Below are 7,500 nucleotides of genomic sequence, written 5' to 3' on the forward strand. Positions count from 1 at the left end.
CGAACGCTACCACATTCCTGCGGGCCGACCCGAAGCCGAGCGCGCTGGAAGTCCGCGAAATGCAACCGGAGAAGAAAGTCTGAATGTGGCAACTGATGAACTGAAAATTGTCGGCGGCAAATGGTTAACCAAATGGGTTGAAGGTGGCAAACCATTAACCGAAAACTCTGGCAAATGGTTAACCGGCGTGTTAAGATGGTATCTTTAATAAAAGACGGAAATGACGAAGCCAACATAGCCAAACGAAGGCGGGGACGTTAGTGTGGCAGAAGGGCATGTCTTTAAGCCGTCGGGCGAATGTCCCTGCCAGTTGGAATCTTTTCGGGAAAAAGGGTGAAAAAATCGGAAAGGCCTAGCCGTCCGCCGTGGGGTGCGTTCGCTCGGGCTCGGCCAGCCGCGTCGATGGGTGCCGGAACGGTGCGGCTGCGCTCCGGGAGTGCGGAGATACGGCCTGTCAAGTTTCGTCCCGGAAGTCTGGATGGAGCAAAATCCGAAGCCGTTTGCGGGAAATTAGTTCCAGGGCTCGGCGACCGAAGTCAAATCCGTCCCGCCAACTTGACACTTGTCATTTCTGTCCTTGGGGGTTGGCGGGGTACCTGCACAGAGGTAGGAGGTGGCTGATCGAGAATTGGTGAGTTTTCCAAAGTCACGTCTCGAGCCTCCAGGTCTGCAGAGACCGACCAGGGCTGCCGCCCAACCGACTATTCACCCTTTTTGGGCGGGAATTTTTTCCATTTTTGCCCATTTTTCGGGTTTTTGGTCGGGCTTCAAAAACGGCAGCCCGAGGCCTGGCAGAGGCCGGGGCATGTCCCCGGTCGCGCCAGGCGGCACGCGCGACCCGATTAGGCCCCGAAAGGAGTCGGGAAATCGGCAGACCTGCCCGAGTTCAGCCCGGGGGAGGCGGGGGGCAGGTCGGTTCGGCTCAAATCATTAACCAAAGCCGAGACTTGGTCTCGCTGGCGCAACCGAAGTGCCAGGCTGGATAACTCATTAACCAGAAGGCGGCTGGAGGCAGGCAGGGCTGATGGCTGAGGCCGGGTGGAGGCCACCCGCGGCCGGGAAAGTCAAAAGTCCCGTTGTGTGGAAGTCTATGAGGTCAGATTCGGCCGCCTTACCGGGCCTTCGGTTGATGGTTTCCCGCTTGGGCAAGCGAGTCGGCCCGGCAAAGTGGCCACTTGCATTTTCTGGCAAGTGTCTGCGAACAACGTTAATGAGTTGAACCTCGGCAATTGTCGGAAGTCCCGATGAAGAAATGAAAATGCCCCTTTTGCGGGGATTTGGATGCTCATGGCCGGCAGCAGGTGGCCCGACGCCCCGCCAACTTGACACTTGTCATTTCTGTCCTTGGGGGTTGGCGGGGTATCTGCACAGAGGTAGGAGGTGGCAGAATCGAGACTTGGTGAGTTTTCCAAACAAACGTCTCGAGCCTCCAGGTCTGCAGAGACCGACCAGGGCTGCCGCCCAACCGACTATTCACCCTTTTTGGGCGGGAATTTATTCCCTTTTTGCCCATTTTTCGGGTTTTTGGTCGGGCTTCAAAAGCGGCTGCCCGAGGCCTGGCAGAGGCCGGGGCATGGTCCCCGATCGCGCCAGGCGGCTCGCGCGACGCGATTAGGCCCCGAAAGGAGTCGGGAAATCGGCAGACCTGCCCGAGTTCAGCCCGGGGGAGGCGGGGGGCAGGTCGGTTCGGCTCAAATCATTAACCAAAGCCGAGACGTGGTCTCGCTGGCGCAACCGAAGTGCCAGGCTGGATAACTCATTAACCAGAAGGCGGCTGGAGGCAGGCAGGGCTGATGGCTGAGGCCGGGTGGAGGCCACCCGCGGCCGGGAAAGTCAAAAGTCCCGTTGTGTGGAAGTCTATGAGGTCAGATTCGGCCGCCTTACCGGGCCTGCGGTTGATGGTTTCCCGCTTGGGCAAGCGAGTCGGCCCGGCAAAGTGGCCACTTGCATTTTCTGGCAAGTGTCTGCGAACAACGTTAATGAGTTGAACCTCGGCAATTGTCGGAAGTCCCGATGAAGAAATGAAAATGCCCCTTTTGCGGGGATTTGGATGCTCATGGCCGGCAGCAGGTGGCCCGACGCCCCGCCAACTTGACACTTGTCATTTCTGTCCTTGGGGGTTGGCGGGGTATCTGCACAGAGGTAGGAGGTGGCAGAATCGAGACTTGGTGAGTTTTCCAAACAAACGTCTCGAGCCTCCAGGTCTGCAGAGACCGACCAGGGCTGCCGCCCAACCGACTATTCACCCTTTTTGGGCGGGAATTTATTCCCTTTTTGCCCATTTTTCGGGTTTTTGGTCGGGCTTCAAAAGCGGCTGCCCGAGGCCTGGCAGAGGCCGGGGCATGGTCCCCGATCGCGCCAGGCGGCTCGCGCGACGCGATTAGGCCCCGAAAGGAGTCGGGAAATCGGCAGACCTGCCCGAGTTCAGCCCGGGGGAGGCGGGGGGCAGGTCGGTTCGGCTCAAATCATTAACCAAAGCCGAGACTTGGTCTCGCTGGCGCAACCGAAGTGCCAGGCTGGATAACTCATTAACCAGAAGGCGGCTGGAGGCAGGCAGGGCTGATGGCTGAGGCCGGGTGGAGGCCACCCGCGGCCGGGAAAGTCAAAAGTCCCGTTGTGTGGAAGTCTATGAGGTCAGATTCGGCCGCCTTACCGGGCCTGCGGTTGATGGTTTCCCGCTTGGGCAAGCGAGTCGGCCCGGCAAAGTGGCCACTTGCATTTTCTGGCAAGTGTCTGCGAACAACGTTAATGAGTTGAACCTCGGCAATTGTCGGAAGTCCCGATGAAGAAATGAAAATGCCCCTTTTGCGGGGATTTGGATGCTCATGGCCGGCAGCAGGTGGCCCGACGCCCCGCCAACTTGACACTTGTCATTTCTGTCCTTGGGGGTTGGCGGGGTATCTGCACAGAGGTAGGAGGTGGCAGAATCGAGACTTGGTGAGTTTTCCAAACAAACGTCTCGAGCCTCCAGGTCTGCAGAGACCGACCAGGGCTGCCGCCCAACCGACTATTCACCCTTTTTGGGCGGGAATTTATTCCCTTTTTGCCCATTTTTCGGGTTTTTGGTCGGGCTTCAAAAGCGGCTGCCCGAGGACTGGCAGAGGCCGGGGCATGGGCCCCGATCGCGCCAGGCGGCTCGCGCGACCCGATTAGGCCCCGAAAGGAGTCGATAAATCGGCAGACCTGCCCGAGTTCAGCCCGCGGTGGCGGGGGGCAGGTCGGTTCGGCTCAAATCATTAACCAAAGCCGAGACTTGGTCTCGCTGGCGCAACCGAAGTGCCAGGCTGGATAACTCATTAACCAGAAGGCGGCTGGAGGCAGGCAGGGCTGATGGCTGAGGCCGGGTGGAGGCCACCCGCGGCCGGGAAAGTCAAAAGTCCCGTTGTGTGGAAGTCTATGAGGTCAGATTCGGCCGCCTTACCGGGCCTTCGGTTGATGGTTTCCCGCTTGGGCAAGCGAGTCGGCCCGGCAAAGTGGCCACTTGCATTTTCTGGCAAGTGTCTGCGAACAACGTTAATGAGTTGAACCTTGGAAATTGCCGGAAGTCCCGATGAAGAAATGAAAATGCCCCTTTTGCGGGGATTTGGATGCTCATGGCCGGCAGCAGGTGGCCCGACGCCCCGCCAACTTGACACTTGTCATTTCTGTCCTTGGGGGTTGGCGGGGTACCTGCACAGAGGTAGGAGGTGGCTGATCGAGAATTGGTGAGTTTTCCAAAGTCACGTCTCGAGCCTCCAGGTCTGCAGAGACCGACCAGGGCTGCCGCCCAACCGACTATTCACCCTTTTTGGGCGGGAATTTTTTCCATTTTTGCCCATTTTTCGGGTTTTTGGTCGGGCTTCAAAAACGGCAGCCCGAGGCCTGGCAGAGGCCGGGGCATGTCCCCGGTCGCGCCAGGCGGCACGCGCGACCCGATTAGGCCCCGAAAGGAGTCGGGAAATCGGCAGACCTGCCCGAGTTCAGCCCGGGGGAGGCGGGGGGCAGGTCGGTTCGGCTCAAATCATTAACCAAAGCCGAGACTTGGTCTCGCTGGCGCAACCGAAGTGCCAGGCTGGATAACTCATTAACCAGAAGGCGGCTGGAGGCAGGCAGGGCTGATGGCTGAGGCCGGGTGGAGGCCACCCGCGGCCGGGAAAGTCAAAAGTCCCGTTGTGTGGAAGTCTATGAGGTCAGATTCGGCCGCCTTACCGGGCCTGCGGTTGATGGTTTCCCGCTTGGGCAAGCGAGTCGGCCCGGCAAAGTGGCCACTTGCATTTTCTGGCAAGTGTCTGCGAACAACGTTAATGAGTTGAACCTCGGCAATTGTCGGAAGTCCCGATGAAGAAATGAAAATGCCCCTTTTGCGGGGATTTGGATGCTCATGGCCGGCAGCAGGTGGCCCGACGCCCCGCCAACTTGACACTTGTCATTTCTGTCCTTGGGGGTTGGCGGGGTATCTGCACAGAGGTAGGAGGTGGCAGAATCGAGACTTGGTGAGTTTTCCAAACAAACGTCTCGAGCCTCCAGGTCTGCAGAGACCGACCAGGGCTGCCGCCCAACCGACTATTCACCCTTTTTGGGCGGGAATTTATTCCCTTTTTGCCCATTTTTCGGGTTTTTGGTCGGGCTTCAAAAGCGGCTGCCCGAGGCCTGGCAGAGGCCGGGGCATGGTCCCCGATCGCGCCAGGCGGCTCGCGCGACGCGATTAGGCCCCGAAAGGAGTCGGGAAATCGGCAGACCTGCCCGAGTTCAGCCCGGGGGAGGCGGGGGGCAGGTCGGTTCGGCTCAAATCATTAACCAAAGCCGAGACGTGGTCTCGCTGGCGCAACCGAAGTGCCAGGCTGGATAACTCATTAACCAGAAGGCGGCTGGAGGCAGGCAGGGCTGATGGCTGAGGCCGGGTGGAGGCCACCCGCGGCCGGGAAAGTCAAAAGTCCCGTTGTGTGGAAGTCTATGAGGTCAGATTCGGCCGCCTTACCGGGCCTGCGGTTGATGGTTTCCCGCTTGGGCAAGCGAGTCGGCCCGGCAAAGTGGCCACTTGCATTTTCTGGCAAGTGTCTGCGAACAACGTTAATGAGTTGAACCTCGGCAATTGTCGGAAGTCCCGATGAAGAAATGAAAATGCCCCTTTTGCGGGGATTTGGATGCTCATGGCCGGCAGCAGGTGGCCCGACGCCCCGCCAACTTGACACTTGTCATTTCTGTCCTTGGGGGTTGGCGGGGTATCTGCACAGAGGTAGGAGGTGGCAGAATCGAGACTTGGTGAGTTTTCCAAACAAACGTCTCGAGCCTCCAGGTCTGCAGAGACCGACCAGGGCTGCCGCCCAACCGACTATTCACCCTTTTTGGGCGGGAATTTATTCCCTTTTTGCCCATTTTTCGGGTTTTTGGTCGGGCTTCAAAAGCGGCTGCCCGAGGCCTGGCAGAGGCCGGGGCATGGTCCCCGATCGCGCCAGGCGGCTCGCGCGACGCGATTAGGCCCCGAAAGGAGTCGGGAAATCGGCAGACCTGCCCGAGTTCAGCCCGGGGGAGGCGGGGGGCAGGTCGGTTCGGCTCAAATCATTAACCAAAGCCGAGACGTGGTCTCGCTGGCGCAACCGAAGTGCCAGGCTGGATAACTCATTAACCAGAAGGCGGCTGGAGGCAGGCAGGGCTGATGGCTGAGGCCGGGTGGAGGCCACCCGCGGCCGGGAAAGTCAAAAGTCCCGTTGTGTGGAAGTCTATGAGGTCAGATTCGGCCGCCTTACCGGGCCTGCGGTTGATGGTTTCCCGCTTGGGCAAGCGAGTCGGCCCGGCAAAGTGGCCACTTGCATTTTCTGGCAAGTGTCTGCGAACAACGTTAATGAGTTGAACCTCGGCAATTGTCGGAAGTCCCGATGAAGAAATGAAAATGCCCCTTTTGCGGGGATTTGGATGCTCATGGCCGGCAGCAGGTGGCCCGACGCCCCGCCAACTTGACACTTGTCATTTCTGTCCTTGGGGGTTGGCGGGGTATCTGCACAGAGGTAGGAGGTGGCAGAATCGAGACTTGGTGAGTTTTCCAAACAAACGTCTCGAGCCTCCAGGTCTGCAGAGACCGACCAGGGCTGCCGCCCAACCGACTATTCACCCTTTTTGGGCGGGAATTTATTCCCTTTTTGCCCATTTTTCGGGTTTTTGGTCGGGCTTCAAAAGCGGCTGCCCGAGGCCTGGCAGAGGCCGGGGCATGGTCCCCGATCGCGCCAGGCGGCTCGCGCGACGCGATTAGGCCCCGAAAGGAGTCGGGAAATCGGCAGACCTGCCCGAGTTCAGCCCGGGGGAGGCGGGGGGCAGGTCGGTTCGGCTCAAATCATTAACCAAAGCCGAGACTTGGTCTCGCTGGCGCAACCGAAGTGCCAGGCTGGATAACTCATTAACCAGAAGGCGGCTGGAGGCAGGCAGGGCTGATGGCTGAGGCCGGGTGGAGGCCACCCGCGGCCGGGAAAGTCAAAAGTCCCGTTGTGTGGAAGTCTATGAGGTCAGATTCGGCCGCCTTACCGGGCCTGCGGTTGATGGTTTCCCGCTTGGGCAAGCGAGTCGGCCCGGCAAAGTGGCCACTTGCATTTTCTGGCAAGTGTCTGCGAACAACGTTAATGAGTTGAACCTCGGCAATTGTCGGAAGTCCCGATGAAGAAATGAAAATGCCCCTTTTGCGGGGATTTGGATGCTCATGGCCGGCAGCAGGTGGCCCGACGCCCCGCCAACTTGACACTTGTCATTTCTGTCCTTGGGGGTTGGCGGGGTATCTGCACAGAGGTAGGAGGTGGCAGAATCGAGACTTGGTGAGTTTTCCAAACAAACGTCTCGAGCCTCCAGGTCTGCAGAGACCGACCAGGGCTGCCGCCCAACCGACTATTCACCCTTTTTGGGCGGGAATTTATTCCCTTTTTGCCCATTTTTCGGGTTTTTGGTCGGGCTTCAAAAGCGGCTGCCCGAGGACTGGCAGAGGCCGGGGCATGGGCCCCGATCGCGCCAGGCGGCTCGCGCGACCCGATTAGGCCCCGAAAGGAGTCGGGAAATCGGCAGACCTGCCCGAGTTCAGCCCGCGGTGGCGGGGGGCAGGTCGGTTCGGCTCAAATCATTAACCAAAGCCGAGACTTGGTCTCGCTGGCGCAACCGAAGTGCCAGGCTGGATAACTCATTAACCAGAAGGCGGCTGGAGGCAGGCAGGGCTGATGGCTGAGGCCGGGTGGAGGCCACCCGCGGCCGGGAAAGTCAAAAGTCCCGTTGTGTGGAAGTCTATGAGGTCAGATTCGGCCGCCTTACCGGGCCTTCGGTTGATGGTTTCCCGCTTGGGCAAGCGAGTCGGCCCGGCAAAGTGGCCACTTGCATTTTCTGGCAAGTGTCTGCGAACAACGTTAATGAGTTGAACCTTGGAAATTGCCGGAAGTCCCGATGAAGAAATGAAAATGCCCCTTTTGCGGGGATTTGGATGCTCATGGCCGGCAGCAGGTGGCCCGACGCCCCGCCAACTTGACACTTGTCATTTCTGTCCTTGGGGGT

Source organism: Pristiophorus japonicus, unplaced genomic scaffold (assembly GCF_044704955.1).
Source record: "Pristiophorus japonicus isolate sPriJap1 unplaced genomic scaffold, sPriJap1.hap1 HAP1_SCAFFOLD_1808, whole genome shotgun sequence".
Lineage (NCBI taxonomy): Eukaryota > Metazoa > Chordata > Chondrichthyes > Pristiophoridae > Pristiophorus > Pristiophorus japonicus.